General features: G+C 39.0%; 1 long non-coding RNA gene across 4 annotated transcripts; it reads right to left on the bottom strand.

The window, feature by feature from the left end:
• Positions 1-399: 399 nt before the first annotated feature.
• Positions 400-27,151, bottom strand: LOC309662773. 4 transcript variants are annotated; one of them, XR_014264946.1, is made up of 3 exons: positions 26,956-27,048; positions 3,808-21,764; positions 400-2,362 (listed from the first exon to the last, which is right to left on the bottom strand). It is a non-coding gene; the product is annotated as an uncharacterized lncRNA (long non-coding RNA). The 4 variants fall into 4 exon arrangements; XR_014264947.1 differs by having other exon boundaries at positions 400-3,933; positions 6,229-21,764; XR_014264948.1 differs by having other exon boundaries at positions 400-6,370; positions 6,904-21,764.
• Positions 27,152-27,168: the final 17 nt, after the last annotated feature.

Below are 27,168 nucleotides of genomic sequence, written 5' to 3'. Positions count from 1 at the left end.
TTGAAAAATATCTGGGAGAGTTTTTATAGTTCGGAGAGTATACTTAATTTATACAGTGCTTGTTTGTTTTTAAGTCAGTTAAATAGAGCTTTTTACAAATTAATTTTTGCAACACACATCTTTAACATACATTTATAGACATACATAAACATAAAGACACAAACAGAGATCTTATAATTTTTGTCTTAAAATTGTAGCCATGAGATGAGTACGATAATATTAAACTCAACTAATTTATAAAAGAAGTAGGATTCAAATTGTGTTTTTGGCAAATGGAATAAGTTAAGGTTATCTGCTCAGATGGTAAATCTTTTTACTAATAGTTATGAAGAAGACACTTAAGATTTGTCATTTACCTAAATTCCAGATAACTTTTTCCCCTTTCCTTCTGATAAGAATTATTTTCCTAAAGTGTGTATTCCAAAGAGACGGCCTAGATAAGAGTTCCTGAAGAAAACCAGGTAGAACATTTACATCTCAAAGGCACAGGAAAAGTATGCAAGTTTCTCCAAGAAGGACTTTTGTTTTCTAAGGCCAGAAGTTTTACAACACTTACAAGCTTTTTGAGATAAATTAGGGGAGGTTTGGGGCTTGGTTAAAAGGATAGGTGAATTTTTAATTCTTTCTGGAGCCACATTTCTGGTCTTGCAAAGAATTGTAAGATAAGGACAGTTGCTTTTAATACCGCAAAGAATTGGTTTGCAGCCTAAATGATATCAAAGGGCTGATCCTTCCATCCAACCATATTATCTTTAATTTGCTTTTTTATATCAGGGAGAAGATTTCCAACTAAGATGGAAATCAAAAGATTTTTATGTTCTGAATTTAGAGCTGTTTGTCTTTGGAATGTTTTAGTGAATTCTTTCACAAAGGCTTCAGAAGTTTTCTCTGTCCCTCTGGGTACATAATTTTGGTTTAGTTTAGGGGAAGAGGCCAAAAATATTTCTGGCAGTATTGAACAACGCTGTCAACTGAAAAAAAATGCACAACCTAAGAGTTGAGAATTATATTTTATTCAGTGGACTTTCTGAGGACTTCAAGCCTGGGAGGTAGCCTCTCAGACAGCTCTGCAAGACTGCTCTGAACAGGTAAGGGAGTAGCCAGGATATTTGGGAGTTTTGCAACAAAAATCAGGTAGTTGGAACATCAAAAGATTACTGTAAATTAAAGAAAACCAGATATCTCAAGTTAATGAATTTAGTACGTTTCTGTGTATGGGAAGACACAAGATTCTGGGCTCATCAAAATCATTCCTTTGAAAAGCACCTTAGCTGTCTAGGGCCAGTATCCTGTTCTTTCCCATCTTGAATTCCCTCAGGGTGCACCGTTGCGGGCGGCTGTAGTGGCTTGATGGCTGCACATCCTTTGTATACTAATATGGCAGGCAATATTTTTCATTTACAACCCCATGGGCCCAAGATGTGTTTCCAAAGAGAGTGCAAAAATATTACCCTCCTAAGATCCAGAGCCACTCCCAAAGATAGCCAAATAGAAAATTTCTCTGAATGCTGGCAATAGACTCTAGCTGCAAATGGAGTTCAACCCACATTTCTGATGGTTACCAAGCTGAGTTCTCAGGACACACAACAGGACAAACAAGAAGGTAACAGCTGTCTCTGGGAGAGAAAGGATCAATAATCAATGGGTCTGGCTTTGGAAATAAAAGGACAACATGAAATTTTATTTTTCTCTTTCAACAGTGTACTACAGATATTCAGGAATGCTGACACTGGTAAGAATTCTCACTCTTCTTTGGCTTTTACCAGTTTTCCCAAGATCCCATCTTCAAGCTGTGGCATCTCCCAGAATTTGGTAAGGTTTTCCATTAATTTTAATTTTAGTTTCCCCTTCACTGCTTAAAGGAAAAATGTAGCAGTTTATCACAAATTCTCTCAGAGTTCTGTTAACCTGGGAAGAGTCAATATGGGTGATCTTGGGTAGCCTTGGCTTGCAGAAGCTGAAGCAGGATCTCAGTTCCCTGACCAGATATTGAAGCCAGACCGTGGCAGTGAGAGCACCAAATCCTAACCACTAGATCATGACGGTCAATGGCTAGTGACAAGGTCCTGGATCGTCTGCTTAAGAGAAGGAAATTTCAACAAAGAGACGGAAAGTAGTGAAACAAGTAAAGTGTTTATTAGGAGGAAAAAAGCACGTATGGATAGACACACATGGGAGGGCTCAGAGAAAGAGTTGCATCTTTAAGGTAGTTCAAATCACTTATATGGGGCAGTTCTTCTAGGTTTCCTCTGGCCAGTCATCTTGCTTTGCCTGGCTCTGAGTCCGTATTTGGTCTAACTCAGGGCCCTCCCCTGTGTGTGCGTGCATCTTTTAACCAAGATGGATTCCAGTGCAAGGGTTTCTGGGAAGAAGAACACATTATGGTCTGGCACCTCCTTCCTTCTGTGACCTCTGAGGAACCTTTCTGTGCATGTGTAGTTTGGGAGGTCTCCTTGACCTCAAGAATGAAAAATATGTGGTCTCTTTATCTTCTATTCAAGCAGGACTCAACTCCTCCTTGCTCCTGCCATTGTCTTTATCTTGGAGTATCTGTCCACAGGGGACAGTTTCCAGCTACTCAGCCTGGGGCCCATCTGTCTCCTGCTTCATGGGGACCTTCCTTCGAGGGTAGTTATGGGAGTATCTGTAAGGCCACTAATTTGGCCAACTTTTGTGTATAGTCATGTAATAGTCTGCAGGGTGGAAAGACAATTCAGAAAAAGGAGTAGTAGAATGAGTACTCAAGTAAAGAAAGATAGAGGAGAGTAGTAGGAATTGTGTCAGTCCCATAGTCCCTTGATTTAGGTACCTATTGTGTCTTCAATTTTTCACTAGCAGTTTGTAATGAATCTTTCAATGAAGCTGTTTTGGAATTTTGAAGCCTTTTATAGGCTTTGGCATGTCAATTAAAATAGGTGTCCCATTCTGTTTGTTTGATTTGGTAGTCTTTGCTTTCAAGTGAACTTCTTAAATAATCTTTTCTAATTGGAATGCTCCTCTTAATGGCCATTGTAATTCTAAGTGGTATTCATAATATTTTGACATTTTTGTAGATATCTACAGCTTCTGGGACCATAGTTCTTAGATATAAAATAAGCAGGTGTGCTGGAGGTAGCATGCTCAACTCTTTGGAACTTAAGGATCCCATTTCTTTAGCTAAGTCTTGGGTCTCTCAGAGCCAAACTAATACCTAAGAGGGATGTTGCGCTGGGTTGGGGATTGTGTTTTCAGTGTACCTCATTGCATGGAAACTTTCTTGAGGTTGCAGGTGACCTAGTGTCAATCTAGCCCTTTCTGTGACCAATTTATCCTAACATAGGAGCCTTGGAGTTAGGTGGCAAGTGCTCTAACAGCTTTTAAGTGCTTGGCACCCACTGAATTTTCAGGTTTTAGCTTTCAAGATTCCCATTAGCAATAGCTTTACCTTAACAAACCAGTAGTAGTCAAAGAGATATTACTGTGAACTGGTCAATAGAAGGCATTGTGTGGCCCTTCAGCAATTCCCAGTGTGGCAATGGAGAAAGGACTGAACCAACAGACCCCAACAAAAAGGGACTGCAGACTGGGATTCCAATCAAATGTGTAACTGCAGACTGAACCACCAGCAGTTCCCAATGTGGAATCTGGAGACTGATCCAAGGGCTGGGATTCTAATCAAATGGGGAATTGCAGACTGAAGCAAGGACTAGGGGCTTGGGCTCTGGGTGGAACTGTGCTAGCTTAAGCTAAGCTGCCCTGGACTGGAAAGCCAATTAGATCAGGAGCTTAATGCAAAGACAGTGGAGCTCAAAACTGAGTGGAACTTACCCACAGATCTTGGAGATGGTGAGGAAGGCAGAGAACCCAAAGTGTTCATCGGTACCAGGACCTGTGTTTCTCATCATCCCTGAAGCCATCAGAAGTTTCCTTCGGATCCCACTGCTGCCACCAATACTGTTAAAACAAAATTCAACGGAGTGAATTTTAAAGATCTTGTTGGCTTTAGTCAATGATTTATGAATCAGGCAGCATCCCTTCTAGCAGATAGAAAGGAGCTCCAAGGAACTGTAGAAAATTAAAGATTTTTATAGGCAGAAAGGAGCAGGACAAGAAAGTTATATTAGCAAAAAATGGATTGGTTGTGGCAAGGTCACCTTCCTCTAGGGGACAGCAGGGTCTACTAGATGGATTACCTCACTAGTGCCGCCTAGGTATTTCCTGATTGACTGGTTTAAGATTCCATTCCTGGGAGAAGCTGAAACTGTAATTAAGTTAGGTATTAACTCTTGGTTTAATGATGTGGGGCATAGCAAAAGTGACTCCATTTTGGGCCTTCTGTCTCTTTTTTAACAGTATTGATCAACTTCTGCCAATCCAAATTATGTCTGCTAGTACTTATAATGTGTGTGTGTGTGTGTGTGTGTGTGCGTGCGTGTGTGTGTTTTGCAGCTGTTTTGGGGTTGTTGGAATCAGTATATAGTAGACGGGGAAAGTATTACAGTTATGTAATTTGTGTATAGAAAGGATAATATTTTCCGGACTACTAGGAAGAAATACATAGCTACCCCTTTGAGTTTTACTTTCCTTTCAGAGAAAATCTGAAGCTAACCAACGTGAGTAGGGTGTGCCCACTTCGCATCACAAACAACTAGACTGAAATGGTGTGAAAGTAACAAGATATCATTTTCTCTTTCCTTTTTGGTACCAGAAACATCTTACAGAGAATTTGGGTAAATTGTGCTCTTTCAAAGAAAATCAAGAAGAAATTGATTGATTAGTTACTGTTCATTAATAACTTATTCTGAGCTAAGTATTACAAAGTGTTCAAAACATGTACAAATCATAGACCCTGTCCTCAGGGGGCCTTCAAACTCATTGAGAAGACATACAGAAACATCAAAGTATGATCCCTACGTGAAGCTTCTGATAAGTACTAAAGAAAGGGTGTAGACCAGAATTTGGCAAATTTTTCTATAAAGAACAGATAGTAATTATATTAGGCTGGCATTTTATATGGTCTCTGGGTCAACTACTCAAGTCTGTCCTTATAGAGGAAAAAGCCGCTATAGACAATCATAAATGAATGGGCGTGGCTGTGTTCCAATAAAATTGTATCTACAAAAATAGATGGCAGGCTGAATTTGGAAGGAGGACCATGCTTTGTTGACCTCTGGTATAGTCATTAAGTGGTGTGGGTATTCAGAGAACTGAGAGAGTTTAACAGTCTTCATGCAGTAGCAGGAGATTGAAGACTAAGTAGGAATTCTTAGTGGGAACACAGTGTAAACAAAAGCTGTGTATAATAAAAAGGCTTTGTTTTGGGGTGGGTGGGAGTAAATAGAAAAAATGGGCTTCTCTGTGAAAGCACCCCAAGAGGCAAGGGCATTTCCACTTCTGGCAAGCAACTGCTGAGAGATTAAATGCACAATATAGATCCTGAGATGCATATTCCTAAAGCCATGGTGCCTGTTCAGGTCCTTTTGCCCTTCCACCAGGCTATATTTCTAGCCTATCTCTTTCTGCAGAATTGGCATTTCAGACTCCAGGGTACAGGGATGTCAACCTACAGGAAGAATGAAATTTGTTGTATGAGTGTTTAGGAGAGTTCCTTGGTGAGGTTTTCTCTATGTGGTCAAGAGTTGCACACCAATCTAAGTGACTGAGGTAGTTCTGAATGTCTATGTCTCTGATGACAAGAGCTCCCAGTTTAAGACAAACCCTTACGCCAAAGGGTGGCATTTCTTCCACTGTATTAATCAGAACACTAGTCTGGCTCAATGATTCCAGAAAAATAGGGTTCTGCTTCCTTTTGGAGATTGACTAGGTCCACTGGTAAATTAAAGGGCAAGAGAAGACCTGTTGCAGAGAAATCTGTTTAACTTGTAATAACCATAAATTTCCCAAACATTTGACCACAGAACCTTTTTCCATGGAGCATCTATGAACATCTCATGGAACCCATTTTGGAAAACAATGCTTTAGGGAAACAAGTGTGGAAATAAATATTGCTAACAGTTACTAGTTGTGGCTTCAAGTTAACATGAAAGACAGGGTGGGGGATGAGAAAGAGAGAGAATTTTAAAAGCTCAGATGACTCTTGAGGGATGTAAGTATAGGGTGGAACTGAGCCTTTTTATTTACTGTAGCCATTTGAATTCTTGTCCCAACCTACCCACAACCTTCTAATTTCAGGTGAACAGGAGTACTAAAATGCTGTGATAAGGTAGCAAAAAATAGGGAGCAGAATACTTAAATATCTTTTCTTCTTTTCTTGTTGTTATTGATGTTAAACTTCTGGCTTTGTTCTCTTCTTCCTGGTCCTTCTGGAGCCTTTGTTTGAAAGCATGAAAATGATTGTCATCTGGAACGATTCATGGCAGGCAGAGCTGAGCTTAGAGGGAAAACAAACGTATGATTAGCAAGTACATAAACATCCCTATCCAGACCTAACTCCCCTCCTCTGTAGAGCAGAGGAGGGGCGGTGCAGAGGAGTGAGGCAACCAAGAATTTCGTTGAAGTATCTGGAGGATTCGCTGGGAAATTCTGTCCAATTTGCTGCAAACAAGTCAGACATTACAATCTAATTAAATTTAACCCTTTGTTGAAGACGCTGTAGTTGGCATTTCATTTCAAAGCATTTTCTTTTTTTTTCTTCTGTGAGCTTACGAAACGCCCTAATTTTAGGCACTGTATGGCTATCTAGTTTTGTCAGCTCGTTCACTTGGTATGTATTTATTTAGGATCTACTATACAACAAGTACTAGCAAATCAATGAAGAATTTGGCATGATCCCACCACTGAGGGGCTGATAATCAATATGGGGAGAGAGACACAGAAGCTAATAAATACAGTCAAGTGTTTAGATGCATGCTCGATATCTGTATAGGCAGAGGTGAATTCAAGGGAAGCAGTTGTCAGTTCTACCTGGAAATCCCAGAAGTTTCATGCAAAGGGTGGTCTTAGAATCAAATCTTGAAAAATGAGCAAGTAGGGTGTTTGTCAGGCAGACAGGTATTCACATCCTCCAGATATCTGTTGCTGGTTAGTTCCATGTGCAGTTAGATGATCAGCAAATCCTTAAGCCCATCCCATCCTCATACTATCTTGTAGTTGAGAATACTGTACCATCAGTGATCTTCAAAGTGAAACATGTGAACCCAGGGTGAGGGACATTGCAGATGATCCACTAAAATGTAGAAAAGAAATGCCACAACTTTAAAATTTTTATCTCATCCCTTCGAAATTTCTATTTTTGAGTTTTATGAAGTGCATATGAATGTCATTATATATGTTTATAATTTATAAATAAATATACATATATTGGAGGTGCGTGGTGCAAATATTTTACTGATGGAGTGCAGGATCCAAAAGCTTGTAGACCACCTGTATTTGTTATTCATCTATGAAGAGGTTGCAAATATCTTAGGTTTTGTCTTTTTTGTTCAATAGACTATTCCTCAGTGTCTAGACATTAATTTTTTTTTTTTTTTAGTAATAGTAGCACACTATTTTATGCCTCTACCAAGTTCCAGGTTCTGAATTAGGCACTTTGCATAAAGTACCTCGGTTAACTTTTAGAATTGTCCTAGTGAGACTGGGAAAACTGTCCCAGTTTGTGATTGAAAAAGTGAGGAACATAGAAGTTTAGTAATTTTCCTCCATATTAGAAGGTGGCAGACCCATGGTTGAAATTATATGTAGTCTGACTTAAATGCCAACATGCTGAACAATTAACAATTGCCTTTTCAAGGTCAATAAAAAGAAATTACTAACGTGCTTTCTTTGTTTTGTTGGAGATGATAGAAATTAAGTATTTATAACCTTTTACACTTATAATTTTACCATGAAAATGTATATTCCTGTGAGTAAAAGTGAACTCTGATGCTTATTAGATTATTCAGCCTTTTATACTTGCATTTGATTTTTGAAAATGTATCTCTTCTTTGACCTGGAAAGAATTAGCCATCTCTAGTCATTTATCATAAATAGAAAATATTTATTTAGTACTTACTATATGTCAGACACTGTAAAAAAATATTTTCCCACAACAACAAGCCTCCAGTTAAGTAACTACTTAGAGTAATAGCTAGTAGGTGATAAAGCCAAAATTCTAACCCAAGCAGTATCTTTGGCTTTGGAACCCATGCTGTTAACCATTAGGCTGTGTTCCCTCCGCATAAAAAGGCATAAAGTTGCCTCAACAAGAATATTCATTGCAATGTTTTTTGCAATAGTGAAAAACTGAAAGCAACCTTAATAGCCATCAACAATGTCCATCATTGTGTTCCATTCCCTGTGGTAATCCATGAGGAATGGAATACAGTAAATACTATGCAGCCAATAAAAATGCTAACTGTACAGTACTGGTTTCTTGGAGCCGCCATAACAAATTACCACATACTTGGTGACTTAAACAATAGGAATTTATTGTCTCACTGTTCTGGAGGTCAGAAGTCCAAAATCAAGGTATCATCAGGGTCAGACTCCCTCTGAAGGCTCTAGGAGAGAATCCTTCTTTGCCTCTTCCAGCTTCTGGTGACCCCAGGTGTTGCTTGGCTGGTAGCTGCATCCATCCAATCTTTATCTCATCTTCATATGGCCCCCTCCCTCTCTCTCTCTGTGTCCAAATCTCCCTCTCCTTTTACTTAGAAGGACGCCAGTCATTGGATTTAGGGCTCATCCTAAATCCAGGATGATTTCATCTCTAGACCCTTAACTCATTAAATTTGCAAAGACACCACTTCCCAATAAGGTCACTTTCTGAGGTTCCAGGTGGACATTAATCTGGGGGGGGGGGGACACTACTCAACTCACTATACTAATTTAAACCTATATTTATTGAAATACAAAATGATATATTATTAAGTAAAAAAACCCATTAAATTGCAGCATGCCTAATATGATTTCATTATTATAAAAAGTATATGCTAACATGTGTGTATACATACGTAGAAACGTGTGTAGAAGAGTATCCCCCAAAATGTTAATATTGATTATCTCTCTGTAGTAGGATTATGGATGATTTTTGCTTTTCTCTCTATCATTTTCTATACAGTCTGAATGCTTTGCTGTGAAGAAAAAATAATCAGAAAAACAATTTCTAATTTTTTAGAACATATCTATATTTGACTCAAAAATTCCCAAACACTTTAATGACAGAGTATGAAACCCTATTGGTCTAATACTTTTGATGCTTACAGAAAATCACTTGGGGGAAAATCATTAGAAAGGATTTTGCTTTTTGTTTGCAGAGAAAAACACTTTATCAGCTCTTCCCATGTTCCTAACCTCAAGTCCTTTATCATCTCCAACCCCACCCCATCGTACTGACTACAAAAAGCCTCTAAACCCAATTTTTTACCTCTTGGTTAGAGTCACACATCTGTTTTTTTTCGTCCATAGAATTTTCAGATATTAGGCAAAGGATTTTAAAAATCTTTTACAATGTGAAACAAGATCCCTTTAATTTTTCCATGTGCAAGACCTCATCTTCCCACCAATATTGTGACTCAAAGAAAAGACTGTGTCACACTTCTTTGTCTTCTCATATTGTGGTTGCCTACCTCTGATGCATAGAAGTCAGCTAAGAAAATATGTGGTTATCTGAAAGACTAATTTCTCTCTATAAAGATACCTTTTTAAAATAAATATTCCCTAATTGCCTAATGTTTTATGAGAAATTGAAATGCTTTTCTCAGTATACCTATCTTGTTTTGCGGCAAATCTGCTGCTTCTCTCAACATACTAGCTGCTGATTCATTACCGTCAGCTATTTGGATGGGATTGTTTCTCTACTTGTTATCTCTGCAGTCAGAGTTCCAATCCCTTGGGATGTCCAGACTATTTTTGTCATCACCTTTGCAATTTAGTTGCATGTTTTGCAACATGAAAAATACTTTGGGAGGCTCTTAAAATTGAGAATAATGTTGAGAATATCAAGAGATCTATATAGTCAAATTTACTATGAGGTCCTTACCAGGCTGAGAACTCTCTGAGGACGCAAACTGGGTTTTCTTCCTTCTTATACCCTCATGTTTGTAGCCAGTCTGGCCCATAGCACTCACTAAATGAGCTTGCTTATGTGGCTTCCAAGATGCTAGACTTCCCATCAGCCTCATTAAGCTGAAACTCAGAATATTCTTTTTCCATCAGGGATGGGCAGTGACAGTGCCTGGCAGAGCCCGAGGAGAAAAAAGGCCAGCAGATACTCCTTACCCTGCTTCTGAGTATGCAAATTTGTCCCTGGGATATAGGCCATATCTTGACCCTCAGCTCTGGGCACACTTACTTTTAGGCTATGATTTAGAGATGCAAGAAAATGAGCAATAGGAGAAAGAGTTTCTTCAGTGAATACGAAAGCGATTAAAGATCAAGGATATAGCACCAATTCTCTATCTATTCAACCCCAGTCATCAGCTAGGCAAAGCATGTAGAACAACCTCTCTGTCTCCATGCCCCACCCCTGCACATTCTTGAGAAGGACACTCTGTGTGGCCCCTGGGACCAGCAAACCCACCGCCGACACACCCAGACCATGTCCATGAATCCTACCAACATCTGGGACCCATGTTGTGATTGACTGTATTTAACTGTTATTTGGTGACTGTGTTTTGAGCGGGGAGGCTGAGGCTAGCTAGGGCTAAATGGACTCAGGTTTTCTGGAAATCAGGCACAAACACTGCATCCGATTTTTCCTGCAGAGACTGTGAGAAGCCCAGAGGAACTTTGGTTTACAGAATGGGGGCAGCTGCTGCCTCAGTGCAAGAGGTAATTCCTTCAGCAGACGTAGTAAGGCAGAGTCTTAAGTGTGGAGGAAATGTTCTATCCCTTTCCCCGACCATATGAAAGATTGAGTGCCAAAGCTGGTTGAATGTTCATTTTGTGATTACTGGCATGAGTGAGCTTGGTATTGTTTTAGCAACTGTCTCTCAGAAAAAGGAGGTAACATTGGTTAAAAAGGTCATTGGGTGGCTCCATCCAGAACAGCCCTCAGGATAATGTCAGGAGTAGAGCACACCTCCTTGTTAGAAGAATTAAAAAAAAAAAAAAAAAAAAGAGAAAGAAGAAAGCAGTTGAGTCAGTTGGGATGCTGAATTACTGAACAACATTCTGCATAATTATTGGAGCAGGAAAGAAACGCCTGCGTAGTTTGCATCGTTTCTTGCTTCAAAAGAAAAGCTAAAGTTCCGATGCTGAATTACTGAACAACATTCTGCATAATTATTGGAGCAGGAAAGAAACGCCTGTGTTGTTTGCATCGTTTCTTGCTTCAAAAGAAAAGCTTAAAAAAAACCCCCGATAAAGTCAGATGTAAAATTTCTGTTTCAAGACTCCCAGGTGACACTGATAGATTCCTGTTAAACAAAAAAGATGTTTTCTGAAAAATAAATTAAAATCTTACTGCAAAAATAGCAAAATTGCAAAGGAGGGAAGAAAAGTAACCTCAGATTTGAGAGAAATACCAATCTTCAAAGTCCATTATCCAAAGACATTGTACATCAATACTTGATTTGAATTATGGAGCTGGGTTGTACTTTCATTTACATGGTATTTCCCCAAGTAGCCAGATAATATCAATACCTTGCATTTATACGATGATCATCTTCCCAGATGGCTTCATTAAATTGTATGTTTTATGAGACCCACTTTCTGAAATGTGGTCATCTCTGAATGAGAATGATGTTCCCGGGTAACTCGGGGCAAGGGAAAAATCGTGTTTTGCATTCATGTGTCTATCAGTGCTCATAAAAATCTTTAGTTAGCAATCATTTCCTGAGCATCTGTGTGGGCAGAGCCCGAGACAAAGCTCTGTATGGTAACATATGGAAGATTAAAAGGTGTGGTCCCAACCCTCCAATACCTCAGACTCTATTAAAGGTAATTTTTCCATTTCACAAATGTGAAAACTTGAAGCCAGAGAAGTTTAGAGAATTGGCAGAGATCATATGGTATAATTTTCCAGAAGTGGTAATCCTTATTTCCAGGTTTGGATGTGAGTAGTTTTGATAATAACATCCAAAAATGTTTAAAATATCACAAAGATGTATTTAAGTGGAAAGGTTAAGGCTTGGATTTTACTTAAGGAAGAAAAGACCAGCACCAAAAAAAGAAAATGAAGAAGGGTCTCTTATGTCGTCAACATAGATTATAAATATTATTAAATATCTAGGACTGTGATAATTTCCTTGAGGGGACAAAAGAAAGGCAGAATTCCAACTGTAAAGAGCTTGGCTGACTTTGGAAGTAGACTATTGCCTATACGTGGTGGTTTCAAGGAAACAGGGAACCTGACTTAATTTGTTGGCTTAGTTCACTACCTTGTAAAATTGCAAGTTCCCCCAGGAGAAGTAACATATGAAGCCATGCCCAGCACAATGTTTGGCACATGACAATCACTCCATAAAGATTAGTAGGAAGTTACCTTGTGTGGATAAATTTATCATAGCCTTTCTTGAGAACTTAGGTTTTAATGAGTTAGAAGGGGGGGTAGGGTGGTGAGTGGAGAGGGTAGGAGTAATGGGTACCAAAGGAGGGAAGAAGAAATAGTCAAGAGTGAAAAGAAAGCAGAAAAGAGAGCCTATGGGACTGGGAAAACCTTGTCTTCCTTACAATCTCTCTCAGGGACTTCACTGATGTATAGTGTACTGCATATCTGGAGATATGGGGATATAAGATTATTTATATAAAATACCTACAAGATCATACATCACAGTAGAAACTCCAGCTCTAATACTGATCTCCTTGGGATTTGGGGCAAGTTGCTTCACTTAGCTGGGTCTTAGATATCCCATCAGTTAAACAAGGGGATAGACTAAATGACCTCTAAGATAATTTTCTGTGTATAGAGTCCTGTTTTTCTACATAAATTAGAATATAAGACCATTTAGAACAAGAAGTAGGGGAGCGATTGTCCTGACGCTTACTGAGCTTGATGAAAGAAGGGATAATGTTAAAATCAAAGGTCTAGTGACCTTTTCTTAATGTACTACTACAGTCTGTTCAACACCTCAGTCTCCTGATCAAAATATATTGGATTCTATTCTGTCAGCCTTAAAAGACCATATCCAACTTCAGATGCATTTAGAATAATGGGTGATTTATCTTTGTTCTAGATTTCTGTATTTTTTTTTTCTTTCCTGAGCTGAGATCTTCTTCAACGATGTCTAACTTGTGGTTCTCTCAGTAATAAAAATTAAAAATTTTTTAGTTAAAAATAAAACTACAAATGTTAACTAAAAAAAACGTTATGTATGAAACATTCTAAATTTCCAAAACTTTTCCCACAAGGTAAAGTTGCTAAATTATATATTAAAATTATAAGTGCTAAAAGAATTCAGAGAGTAGAAAGATCATAATGGTTATAGGTAATCAGGAGAAGCTTCAAAGTAGAAATAGGGCTGCAAGTTTGGCCTTGAGGACATTTAAGCCTGGAATTGTTGGAGAAAAAGGCTTTCTAGTTCTAAGAGTATCTTACAAAGAGCAGGACTTCTAAATGCAGGTCTAAGGGCCATTCTGGTCCAAGAAGTTTTCACTGATCATGACTACTAAAAAAAGTTGAGGGCAATGCAGTGATTATGTCTGAAAACTAAATGTAAGCAATTTAGAGGACTCTTATTTTGAGACAGTGTCCTTCCTTCATTTGAGTGTTAACATACCCTTTTGTAAAATGATAGTCGTTGTGGATGTTTTTATTTTGTGAAATAATGGTGTCAAATTTGGCCTCCATGGGACGGTCTCTCTCTTTCCCTTTGAAATTTTACTGACCCATGAAATCCAAAGATCTGGGCACCACCAGTTAGGTGAGCATTTCCTGACATGTGACCTTTCCTATAGCCCTCCCCCATGTAAGCCAAGAGGTTGAGGACAGCTTTCCAGCAGGGGTGAGGACCATTGTGTCTTAGGATTTTATTTCCCTGTTCCTGTGATGTTGTCCTGGCAGTAAATGCTGTGCAGCCTTAGCCATGACGCTGATAGAGTTAAGCTCGTTATGCTGGACCTAGGACGTGTCCGAGGCCTTCCAATGACATAGCAACCTAGAAAACACCAGCTGCTTTGTTGACTTTTACTTTATTTTAGAGCTCCATGCCACACTGGCAGCAGAAGCGCTGCCAGCCTGTTTACCAAAGTCCCTGCTTTGTACTGATTAAATAAAAGCACTCTTTCACAACTCTTCCTCATTCCGTTGATGGAGAATGCCTGATCCTTGGATTTCTGCTTTAGTACAGGCATGCAGAATTCCTTCCTCAGAAGCCACTCTCAGGTATTTAAAAGGCCCCTTGACTCCAACATACAGGGTGGGACCACCCCTCTAAGCCACCGCGTAAACACTGATTCCCCTCCGGAGGAAGCACACGTGGGGACACACTGTTTTAGTACAAAGCTTTATGGTTTTCCATTTCCACAGCTGTCCCTGTGTCTCCTGGCCCCTTGCTAAGGAGCACATATAAGGAAATTTTTAATGGTGATCCTAGGGCTGGAGATATAAAAAAAAAGCTAATGAACTTTCTATATTCTAATAGATGTTTTGTTATATATTTTAATATTTATATTTTATTATATGTTTAATAGGTAGCAAATTTTATACATGTTTTTATCAGCTCACTGTGATCTTTGAGCTATTACGGGGGAAAAAGATCTTAGAAACACAAACTCTGATTTCATGTTTCTCAATTCAAAGATGAAGGAAAACTAAGGCCCAGATTAGGTAGTGACTAGCTCAAGGTCACCCAGCTATTTAGCTGAAGTGCAAGGACTTGAAGTTGATCTAGTGCTCTGTCTCCTACCTTCCTCCAACACCCCATTGGAACTGAAATCATTGCAATAGCCACTGCCAAGTACTTAACAATGGATATTTGATGGTGGTCCTTTAAGTCTGTACCAGGGTGGTTTTCAGTTTTTCCCTTCATCAGCACAGGAAGGCAAGGACATCGCACAGACTCTAATATTTCATGCTAGCTCTGGATTCCCTTGGTTTTATATTTCTGACTCTTCCCTCAGTTTCTTGTAGGGCTTTATGATTTAATTTAATTTCAGCTTATGGCTAGCTTTGGTACCCAGAAGAGTGGTAATTTGTCCTTTAAATTATTCACCCAGGGGAGTCAGTGTTCTTAGAAAGTGACGGCGGGAAGAACCCAGAAGCTTTGTCCCCTCAGAGGGATACACAACACACACTGATACCTCACTCACTTGTTCTCCCGCCACAGTACCTTATCTCCTGTGTCCAGCCCCGGTTCCTATAATACTCTGTATTTCTGCAGAGCTTTTCACATTCACAAATAAAGCAATTTAGACAGTATTTACACACTGACTAGCGACTAATTATACACGTACAAGCACTGCAATCATTCTGGACAAGCAGCATTCCTCTACATGAGGTTCCCTGTAGGAACGTGTCTGAGAGTTATTTGTGGAGAGAAATTTGGGGCAACAGTCTTGGCTCCTACATTCAGTTGTTCAACGTAGCGGAGTTTATATAATCTAAGATACACCTCTGGACCATGCAGCTCAGAGCTGAGCCAGGGGCTAGAAGGTTTACAAAAGAAGAGAAAAAAATGGGTGACTGTGACCCTAGAGGATCTTATGAAAATTGCTGATGAAACCAGGAAAACAGCTCACAAAGAACACATGGTGTTATAAAGTCACCTGCCAGGGTGTTTGGTACAGATATACAGGTGCTGTTTTACGCAGCACTGGAGTACAGGATGGAGGTAATCATTGTAGTTTTCAGTTAAAAGGATAAGAGCTGAATAATATTAAGAGCTACCATTTAATGAGTGCCTAACCTGTACTAAATTCTTCCCACGTATTCTTTCATCTAATCCCACTGTCATCCCCATGTATCACATAAAATTTACTAAATTTTACTAAGAAGTAAAATCACATTCTTCAGATTACCTGGATAGCTAGTAAGGGAGAGCGGGAATTTAAGCCACGTCTGTCTGACCATGCTGTTATACCTTCTGCACCCTAATAGGGATGACAAGAGGCAAATACCTAGTGTGTATGTGTGTATGTGGAAGTGCATTATGCACACAGAAGAAGGAAAGGATTGGTAGCATTCTATTTATAAGGACGCTAAGAAAAGAAATTAAACATTTTCAAAGTTTAAGTTTTGGCAATAGAGTGGGGTAGGAGCAATGGAAGTGCTCCTAATAAACTGATTTGGGTTCAGAGGGTCTTCTCTGATGAATCCAAACAGAAAATAGACAAGCAGTCATGTTCAAAGACTAAGCAGCCACGTAAGTCTGTAAGAATGTTACATGTTAATGTCCAGAATGAAGGGAGCCATGTGAAACATATGAAGTCATCAAAAAGGACTTGTCCGCTTATGTGGAGGAGGAAAAGCAAGTGACAGATGCCTTTGCTGCATGATGCTTGGTCTCTGTTTGCTGGGCTCTGCTAATCTGGTATGGTGTTTTAAAATCTTGTCTGCAAATCTTCTGACACTGCTCTCATTGAGAGGTGGAATCTATGTCTCCTCTCTCTGAATCTGGGCCAACCCTAGTGAGCAGTTGACCAGCTGAGTATGGCAGAAGTGATACCCTGTGACTGAAAGGTGATACAGCTGCTACCTGGTTGGATACACAGCAACGAATAGCCAGAATACCTGGTGAGGATGTCAGACCCAAGCGTATCACCCTAAGGAAAGAACCCATTGGCTGAAGAGAAGCATTTCCCCTTGGGAGACCAAAGGGTTAGGAGCAAAGAGAAAAGTCAAAGTATGAGAACTCTCAGGTCTAAGAAGGCAAGTAGAAGTGAAAAGTACAAATAAGTCACAGAGTCAGGCAGAAAACAGGTCAGACTGTAGAGTGCAAGCACTCAGGGTGAAGTTATGAACAATACAAATGTATGTGGTTCAGGACTGAGGTGGTGAGTCACAGATGGCCCAGAAAGGTGCCCATGATTTAAAGAGCCTGGTAGACCCAGACATTTACAGTGTTAAAAGAGAAAAGGAAGAAAGCAGAACTGCTTATCTGCTTTAATTCCTACATTTTCTCCAGCTGAAAGACTGTCAGATAGGGAAGGAATGTGTAAGAATCTGTAGGTGCTGACTGTTCAAAATGCATACACATTTCATGACATTCATGATGAGGTGCATTTCTTAGACACTGAAAGAACTTCGGGATAAAACAGAGGAATTCCTGTCAATAATTTTTGAAGAATCCTGAGAATTAGGGAAGACTGAAAATGGACATTGTCTTCTTCTCAAAACAGAGGTGAATCCTGTGAACTTCGGAGATGGGCTTGACATCTGAGACCAATTATTAAGGAGATGATTTGTAAGCCTTTGGCAAAGAAAACAGCATAAATTAGTGAGGATGAAGTGCTTAGCTTGAATTTCTACATCAATTTACCAACCTCTAATGATAGCACTCTGAATGTGAGTTGGGTGTACAGTAGGCAGAGTTCTTTCTGATGAATGGATTTATGTCAACTAAAAGGCAGGGCTCTCTCTAGAGCCCACCACAGGCCTCTGGGCTTGGCGCTGTACTACAGAAATTGTTTACTATGGACTTGGAATAAGATTATGATAGCATGATGGCATGCAGATACAGGCTGTAGGTAACACAAAGGTGAAAGGCATTATGTTAAATGGTGGAATTTGTACCCCAGAGATCTTTATAGGTAGTAACTATGAACATGGTTTAAGAAGAAGAAATTCAACCCTTTTGAATTATAAACCCTTTCGTTTAGGCATCCACCCCTCACCCTCAATGGACAAGGTAGAAACATCCAAAACAGCCCCAATTCTACTCACAACTATAAAAGAAAAAGATAAAGAAAATGTGGTTTCTGCACATGGAAAGGATTTAAGAGTTATTTAAATTTAACAACTCAATACAACTTAATAGTGGGATGTAGCTGCCAAAAAATGGTACTGTGATAGAACATTGTGTTAAAAGAAGGATCCAAAACAAGGGATGTGAGGATGCAACTCTGGTGTTTGTTCTGGAAGTAGCCCTATGGCAGGTAAATTGACAGACTGAAGTATGTCCAGAAGAAAGCAACAGTTATAGAAGGGGGCAGAGAAACTGTGCTATGGAAAATGAGTAAAGAAACAGTATATTTAGCCAGAACAAGAATCTGTGGGGAGTGTGGAGTGGGAGGAGAATTGAACAATTTAAAAGCTGTCGCATGGAAGGGAATCAAGAGGTGGGAGCCATAAAGAATCCGAGTCCAGTTGAACCCCAGGAGGAACTCTGTCATACCTGGAGCTGTGTGTGCAAAGATGAAGAGGCGAGAAAGTCCCAATCCTGGAGACATTCGATAGAAATAAGGCCATTTGTCAAGATGTATATCAAAGTCATTAATAATAATACCCACAAAACTATGATCTTTTATGACTTTATCAGATATATTCCTTACAACAGGAAGTATTGGGTTGGCCAAAAAGTTCGTTCGGGTTTTCTGTACCGTCTTATGGAAAAACCCGAACGAACTTTTTGGGCAAACCAGTGCTTTAATGATGAGGAAATGGAGGATCAGAGAAGTCAAGCAACTTGCCAAAGAATACCCAGCTGGTGATAGAGAGCAGAGACCAGAACGTAGATATGTCTCCTTCTAAAGAGTGCTCATGCTTTTCCACTAGTACAGGCTTCCTCAAAGAAAACTGAGCTCTAGCAGAGGATCAATCTTTAAAATCACAGAGGAGCTATGAGATCTACTGGAGCTAAGGTGTCCAATAAACCCTCTGAGAATATTAAGCATCACCAGGTCTCTCCAGGCCATCACTGAGCAACATATACTATTTCTCAGTTTGGAATATCTTTTCTACTGATGGTTCTGTCACACTTCAATACTAAAATTAATTTTATGAATCTAAGATCTGTTTCTGAAAAGTCTTAAGTTCTTTTAATTTTCTGTCATCATTATTAAAGCATTAATTCCTAGCCTTAAAGAAAAAGCAATGCTTCTCAAATTCCAAAGGAACTAAATTTAATTTTTTTAATTAAAACAATTTATCAAAGTATAGTTGATTTATCATATTGTGTTAGTTTCAGGTGTACAGAAAGTGATTCAGTTATATATATATATATTTTTTCAGATTATTTTCAATTATAGGTTATTACAAGATGGTGAATATAGTTCCCTGTGCTATACAGTAAATCCTTGTTGCTTATCTATTTTATGTATAGTACTTTGTATCTGTTAATCCCATACTCCTAATTTATCCCTCTCCTCCCTTTCCCCTTTGAATTTAAAATCATTTCAAATAATTTATTTCTATGGACAATTATTTTGATAGTTCCTGTTTTGGGGAAATCTAAATCCCAAAAGAAATCTAAATTCAAGCCCTTGAATTTCTATAGGTGTGTTTTATGTCTATTACATCACCTACCTTATACATATTTCTTTTGGGAAATTTTCAACTATTTAATCATTTGTGTCCTCCACCTGTTATCAAATAAAATCCTCTGCTTTTATATATATATAACTGGCAAGTCAGAGGAAATTCTCTGCTACATTTTTCAGCCCCTTATAAAAGCAATATACACTTTTAGACAATTGTGAGTCTAGCTTAAGTTCAATAAGAGCTTAGAATACACCTATTGCCTTCGGGAGAGTGAAAGCTGTATAAGCCCCTCATGTGTGATTCAGTTTGAATGAAGGAGCGTTGCAGAGCTGGAACGACAGTGTGGTGAATTAGCAGGAGAGAAATCCCTTAGAGAGCACCTTGCTATGTTTTTTGACCTCAAATTGTATGGGCCCTTGTGATAATTAATAGCTAGTGTCGCCTCTTTTTTCTTGGTCTCTATCATTGCCTCTCTGACAAATAGTTTATAGTCTATAATCTTTCCAGTTGTCTTCTCGCCCTGATGTTTTATACCTCAGTGACTTTGTCTCAGAGTTGTATTTTGCATTTGCTTCCTCGTCCATGGTGACCTTGTTTGGGCTTTGTTTAGTTTATTTGTTGCCTGATGATGCATACCAAGCCTTACAGGGACCATTTGACTTTATATACATTGACTGAAGTCAATTTATTGACTTTAGTCATCACTGCTTCCTAACAGACCCGAAAAACGTCCTGAAAGGGTTACACCAAGGTCAGTACTAAATGGTGAATACCCTTCTCATTGCCCTCTTCTTTCAGAATATTGGAGGTTCAACCTGTCCTGTTCCCCATCCTGCCCACCTCTTTGACCACATTTTTTTTTTTTTTTTTTTCTGTAGCCAGCATTGATCATCACATCACTAATCATCACGGATTGAAGCAGTGCAACCATGAGAATTCAGGTTAGTTTGCCGGCTTGTGACTAGACTGATTTATAAGTGCCTCTGTCATTCCTCTTTTCTTCCAGTTTGTTTGAATGTGGTATGGAGCTAGCCACCAATTAAAAAAAAATTACAATTAAGCTAAGGTCAGTAATTGCAGTAGACACTGAATGAGTTTACATGCAAGAAGATAAGCATCCCTATTATGAAATCACCTCACATTTGTAACTATTATCAAATAGTGGGTGATCTCAGTGTACAGAGTTATGAAATGATAAATAACTTATATTGAGTATTCTGGGCATATTATTAAGAAAATGTATAAAAGATTTACCTACAGATATACCAAGAATGATCTATTATTGTCTCAGAGTCTGTTAAGCTAATACAGTAGAAAAAATGTCTTTTACATGATCTAAAAGATGTAAAGCATGGTCCTGAGATCAAGATGAATTCTATTTAAAAAAAAAAAAAAAGAGCACAGGATTAGGAATCAAAGATCTGATTGCTCTTCTGATCCAACTGATAATAAACCTTGGGCAAGTCCTTTCCCTCTGTGAGCCTCCCGGTCTCCTCCCAGCGCTGACAAAGGATGTAAGAAGATCCTGAAACAGTCTCACAAAGAGAACAGACTTGTGGCTGGGGTGTGGGGAGGTGGGTAGGGAAGGGCTGGGAGTGTGGGATGAACAGGTGCACACTAGTATATAGAGGATGGATACACAACAAGGTCCCACCGTAGAGCACAGGGAACTCTATGCAATATCCTGGGATAAACCACAATGGAAAAGAATATGAAAAAGAATAGATATACATGTGTAACTGAGTCACTTTGCTGTCCAGAAGAAACTAACACAGTATTGTCAATCAACTGTACTTCAATAAAAAAAAAAAAAAAAAAAAAAAAAAGATCCTGCACTCAGAGTAGAGTAAAAGCCCCCTTTCCCTGGCAGAGCCTCCTCCATTCCCGCGGCCGGCTGCCCCAGGCTCTTGTGGCCCCAGCAATTAGGTTGTGTGTCCACCAAGAGTTCATTGTGATTGTTACCAGTTGTGTTGTTGAAATTACATAAAGTGATACAAAATTTGTAATTTGATGAAAGGAAAATATGAAAAGGGTGGTTTTTGTTTCCTATGACAAATAAGTTGAAAGCTCTGGATACTTGGTTAAGGTGAGTGTTACTAAAGAAACTTCTAGATGTATTAGATGTGGGCTTGGTATTTGGAAAAGGCTGGAAGAACATTTAGAAGGGTTCAGTTCACAGGCATTTTGGACCCTATCCGTTCTAAGACCACTTTAAACAAAACTAAAGACAGGAAGTTTTTGTATTTACTGGGGTGGAGTGAATTTGGAATGCAAATTTGCCTGAAGGCCAGCTTCTGGCTACATTTCCACAGGTACTTATTTCGTACCTTTGAATTTCCCACTGCTCCGCTCATTTCCGCCTGTGGGTGGGGAGTGCGATTACTTCACAGGGTCAAAGGTGCTGTTCTTTGGGGTCCTGCCTTTTCAATGTGAGGTCTCTGACGCCAAACGTTCACAGCCAAGATGTTACATTGTCTCTTGTCTGAGAAGTCTGCCAAAACAGAATTTCAGTTTTTCCCAATCAGCAAATAATTTCAGGGCAAGAGTGGCTTCCTTGCTCTGCTTACTTGCCTGGAGTCCCATTTCCCCTTAGATTTCAGCCTGCTAATCCCTCTTGATCTTTTCAGATGTTTGATGCTTTCAAGGTCCTACTTAAAATACATTCCAACAAACACTGTTTCCAGCGGGAAGCTTTTTCTTTATAACCTGGCCCACGTTTATGTGCTATATAGACTTTCTTATAGGTCACCTACTCATGATTCTTGCTGAGAAACCAAACTGCCTTCTGAAATGGGCACGTCCCTCTGGAAGAGGCTGGTGCCAAGTCTGAAAGCTTAGAATGCCATAACTCAAGCTTTTCCTAAAGTAAAACTAAAACCACTGGGCTCCTCTGCATTACAGAATTCTGTCTCCAACATGCTAAGAGAACCAATAAATTTTAGATGGACACGTTGGTGGATAGATAATGATTTTGCCTTTATTTCTTGATGTTTTTTCTTACCTTGTCAGTATTTTGAGGCAGCTAAATTTACATAAATCATCTAATCAGTGGTTCCCAGTAAAACGTCATGTGATGATAGAAGTGTCCTATAATCTGCACTGTCCATCACGTGGGTTATTGCACTCTTGAGATGTGGCTAGTGTAACTGAGGACCTGAATTTTTATTTTATTTTAATTAATTTAAATAGATGCATGTGTCTAGTGCCTGCTGTATTAGACAGTACAGATTCTAAGACAAATTTCTTTCTGCTCCTTCAGGATAAACACTTGTTATATAAGAAGGCTACATAAAAATTGTTTTCTGATCAGTCTTCTCTCCAGATGCTACGTAGTTCATGAAAGCAAAATAGTAGCAACCACTATTGACATAAAACAAATAACAAACACAACAAAATTTTAATTAACCCAACAAATATTTATTGAACTTGTATTACAATACAAACCAGGCACCATCCTAGGCACTGAAAAGTGTGCCATATGCCCTAAGAGCCTGCTTTCTATGTAGATGATGATGGATTGATTGATGACAGAGGATTTTATAAACAGCTTTCACTGTAAAATGCAACGTCAATACTTCAACTTCCCCTAAACATATTAGAGAGGGATGTTTATTTGACAATATATAAACATAGCCAACCACTAGCTCTGTGAGATGCTCCAAAGGGGGGGGGGGAAACAAATGTTTCATGGAACAAATTGTGTCCTGGAATATTACAGGGTCGCAAAATTCCCATATTGACAATATCTGTTTAATTTTTTCTAATCCAGTGCTTACCAAATATGAGCACAGAATCCTATTTTTCTCCACAAATTCCTGTTAATATTAATTCTACGGAATACATTTTGGGAATTGGAGATTTATGCTAAGGAATTTTACAAGGCATAAATAAGCAAAAACTCTGGATAACCTATGATAGCTTTTTTCAAAGTAGTGTTTGCAGATCTTTAGAGGACATGAGTACATTCTCAGTGGTCCGTAAATTTACTGGAGAATTTTTAAATGATGTGATTTTAATTACATGACAACCATCAAATATTAATACAAGCATGTTGTGAATCATGTTGATAAACACGTTCCAGCAGAGCATTGCTACATGATTTCTCTTAAGATTGGATTCTAATTGTCTTACATTGATTAAAAAACAACAGAGATGGATTTAAATTATCATTCGCTCTAAATGAAGGCCAAATAATGGTAGGGTTGACTGTACAAATAAAGGTTCAATAAAGAGAAGTAGTGAAAGAATTGGGCCATCACATGATAAACAGTAATAAGAGCATGTTTTATCTCAAAATAATTCATTCTGTAGCAGATACTTCAGTCTTTATTGAAATGCTTCAGTTTCAAGAAACACCTTTCACATTACTATAATTTGAAGCTTACTTATTTTATGCTTTTGTTCATATTTATTTTGCAAATGTTTTGGTTTATAGAAGTAGGAGTTAAGCCTAAGGATTTTCTACCTAGTTTTATGTTTAGAACATTATAATTTTTGTAGGTTTAAGTAATATTATCAAAATGATTGAAGTCAAAACTAGGGTTACATACAAATTAGTTATGTGTGAAAACACTGTTGTAGGATATTTCTGTTACAGTTCTGAATGCATCATATAGCATTCTTAAATATTTAGCCAATATTTAAAATTGGTTTGCATTCCATGGTTATGCATCATCTGTTAAATTTGCTGTGTGCCCAGGGAAGGTCTGGAAAGTATTAAAATCTCATCATAGATAATCATAAGTTGACTGTGTTTAATATCACTGCAGATAAAAATAGCTTTATTGAACTATTCAAATACAGCAATGTCAGGTTTTGTGGATTTTTTTCCTCTTGATCTCTATTGTCTTTTAAAAAAAATTCCATACACAGCATACACACTATGCAAGGCATGCCTTCAACTACCACCTGGAGGTCAAGGATTCCAGATCTCTATTTCTATCCGTTTGCTCACCTGAATTCCATATGCACGTTTCCAGTACTCTATTAGACATATTTACCTAAATGTTCCACAAGTATTTCAAACTCGTTCAACCCCAGATTCAATTCCTGTGTTCTTGTTCTAGATCAGTGGTGTTCACTTCCACTCAGTCTATCAAACTCAAAACTCTGAAGTCATCTTCCACTTCTTTCTTGTCCTCACCCTCATGTCAGTGGTCAGCAAGTCCTGCCAATTCTCTTTGAACCCTCACCATTGCCTTAGTTCAGGCTTGTACCATCTCTCAGATGATGATTGCAATAGCTGCCTACGTAGATCTCCTGATGCACCAGTTACCTTCAGTGCCAATCTAGCGTAAAATAGGAAGAACGTATCTGATCTCAATGACAGTCCTCAGTTGACTTGCTTCTGCCTACATGAGCTGGCCTAGCTTCATTTACTGAGACTTCTGCCTTAAAAGGCTGTGAATTTAATGAAGGCGAGGGCTCTGTCTTGTTCATTTTTATTTCTCAGTGTTTTACAAAGTTTTTAGCATGCAACTGGTGCTACATGTAGTTAAATGTTGACAGGGCACTAGTGAGTGGCTAAAAGCACAGGTTGTAGAATCAGACAGATCTAGGTTTAATTTCTCTCCTCTGCCACTTAGTTGCCAAGTGACCCTGGGCAAATTAACTTTAAGACAGTGATTCTCAACTCTGGCTTCACATTAGGATTACGCAAGGGATTTATTAAAAGGGCCCAGGTCCCCTCTTCAGTCCAATCAAATCAGAATATATGGAGAGTGAGGCTCAGGCACTAGAAATTGTAATAGATCCACAGGTGATCTTGATATGCAGCCAGGGTGAGAATCGCTGCTCTTAGCCTTAATTTTTCATCTACTATATAGTAACTGTTTTGAAGGGGTTTTGAGCATGTGAAATGAAACGGAATTTAGCATAGTGCCTGGCACATAGTAAGCCATGAAATTAACACACAACCTCAATATGTAACCTTCTTCTCAATGGCTACCCACTAGCTGCTTTGCCTTCCTTTCAGTTCCTGGAATGTACCAAGATTTTGCAGCTTTAGTGCCTTCACACTTGCTCTTCACCCTGCTCTTAGAAGATCTCTATCTTCAAGTCACACCTGAAGTCGTACCCAGTCCCCTTTCACAGTATGGAGATGTTCATCATCTTTGTAGCACTTGTCTCAATTTGAAGTTATAATTTAACTATTTACTGTGTGTTTCCTCAACTGTACTGCAGACTTCACAAGGCAGAAAAGGTTTTGTTTTCCTCCTGAGGTCCAGTGCCAAGTGCCTGGGATGTGCATGATGTTCAGGTGATAGTTGTTGAGGGATGAATGGATTAATAAATGATCCATCCCGTAATCTCAAAAAGGCAAAAATCCTTGACTTTTTGTGTCCTACAACTATACGTATTCCTACATCAAAACACCACTAAAACTAGTACTAGAGTCTCTAGTGTTTTGGGTTCTAGGTACTGACTAGGAAAACTCCAGATGCTTTTAATTCGGGTAAGGCTTCCAAGTCCAAGGTTCTTAAAGGCTTAGTCATCAACCCTTGGACAATCATTAATGTTAGTCTAACAATATCTCACTTCAACAAGGCAAATAAACTTTTGTGGGTGTTTGTGTTAGCTAAGTAAAAAGGTTTTTGTTTTTTAGTTTACCTTTTGTCCCATTCAGTTGGGAAACCAAACAACATGTAAGGTTAACAGAAAAAACTTTTTTCTGAAGTCACAGAATTAGCAAATCATTGTTGATACTTTTGCTTATGAAGAGAACCTTAGAAATAATCTAGACCAATCCTTCATTTTACAAATGAGAACAAAAAAGCCTAGAGAAATCAATTTATTGGACATGATTATGCACTTGCTGTCACAGCGCCAGGTTTCAATCCTTCACCAGTGTTCTCTCAGCCATATTATACCAGCTTCAAAGTAACCCAAAGTTATTCTGATTTCTCAGCGTTCTTCATCAATTTATACTCTGGCATCAAGTAATTTGTGATTTTCATGTTTCCATGAAATCTAGTCCAAATTCATGAGTGTGACATTCAGATCTCATGTCTCAATACATCTGTCCACGCTCCAGGCTCCACCATCTATTTCATGTTTTTCCATCTCTGAGCTCCCAGAGAATGCACAGCTTCATCGTATCTGCCTCCTTATCATGCATGAAAACTGTTCCCAAACTTAATCAGAAGACGGTGGCTCTCTGTATTTCTCCTGAGGACTTTGTATTCTGCCTCATACTGAAGTAGGAATGACTGCGTTGGATGGAAGAACCTTAGGAACTGGGGGCCACACAGTCCTTGCTTTTTAGGTCTTGTCCCTCCTTGCAATCAGTAAATATTTAAACGAAAACAAAGGTCTCTCCAGCCTAAAATCTTCCATAAGGATTTCATTGAAGGCAATTTTGAAGTGTTTGAAAAAGCTGGGTTAGAGGAGGCAAGACCTGATGAACAGGACTCATGTTGCTGTAAAGAGAACAATGATGTCAGGACGTTTTGAAGTTATTGTCTCTTTTCTGGGTGCTTTTCTCCTTTCTTTTTAAAATTCCTCCTCCATTCAGTATAATCCACCCACATCCCTTTTTTTACTGGTAGTGTGAAAACCTACAGGAGAGAAATTTAAGACCTTTAGGAAACATTAGAGAAAACAAGAAAGGCCATATAAATACTTGCTTAGATGCATTGTGTTGCAAATTTAATTTCTCCTTCAATTTTCATTAATAAAGGTACCAGTAAAAACGACGACTGCCCGGTCAGCAAACAACAGCAGATCTAGCAGCCTTTCACCACTCGACAGTCCACGCCTACAGCCGGCCGCCACCCTCGCGGAGACCGGAAGTCCTTTTGCCCCGGCTCGCGGGCCCACCACCTGGCGCCGTTGGGAACCGGAAGTTGTTCTGCCCCGATCGTCCGAGCGTGTCCGCGTCGGCCGCACAGGCGCAG

Source organism: Balaenoptera physalus, assembly GCF_965194825.1.
Source record: "Balaenoptera physalus genome assembly, chromosome: 6".
NCBI lineage: Eukaryota > Metazoa > Chordata > Mammalia > Artiodactyla > Balaenopteridae > Balaenoptera > Balaenoptera physalus.
This window is presented reverse-complemented; position numbering and strand designations above follow the sequence as displayed.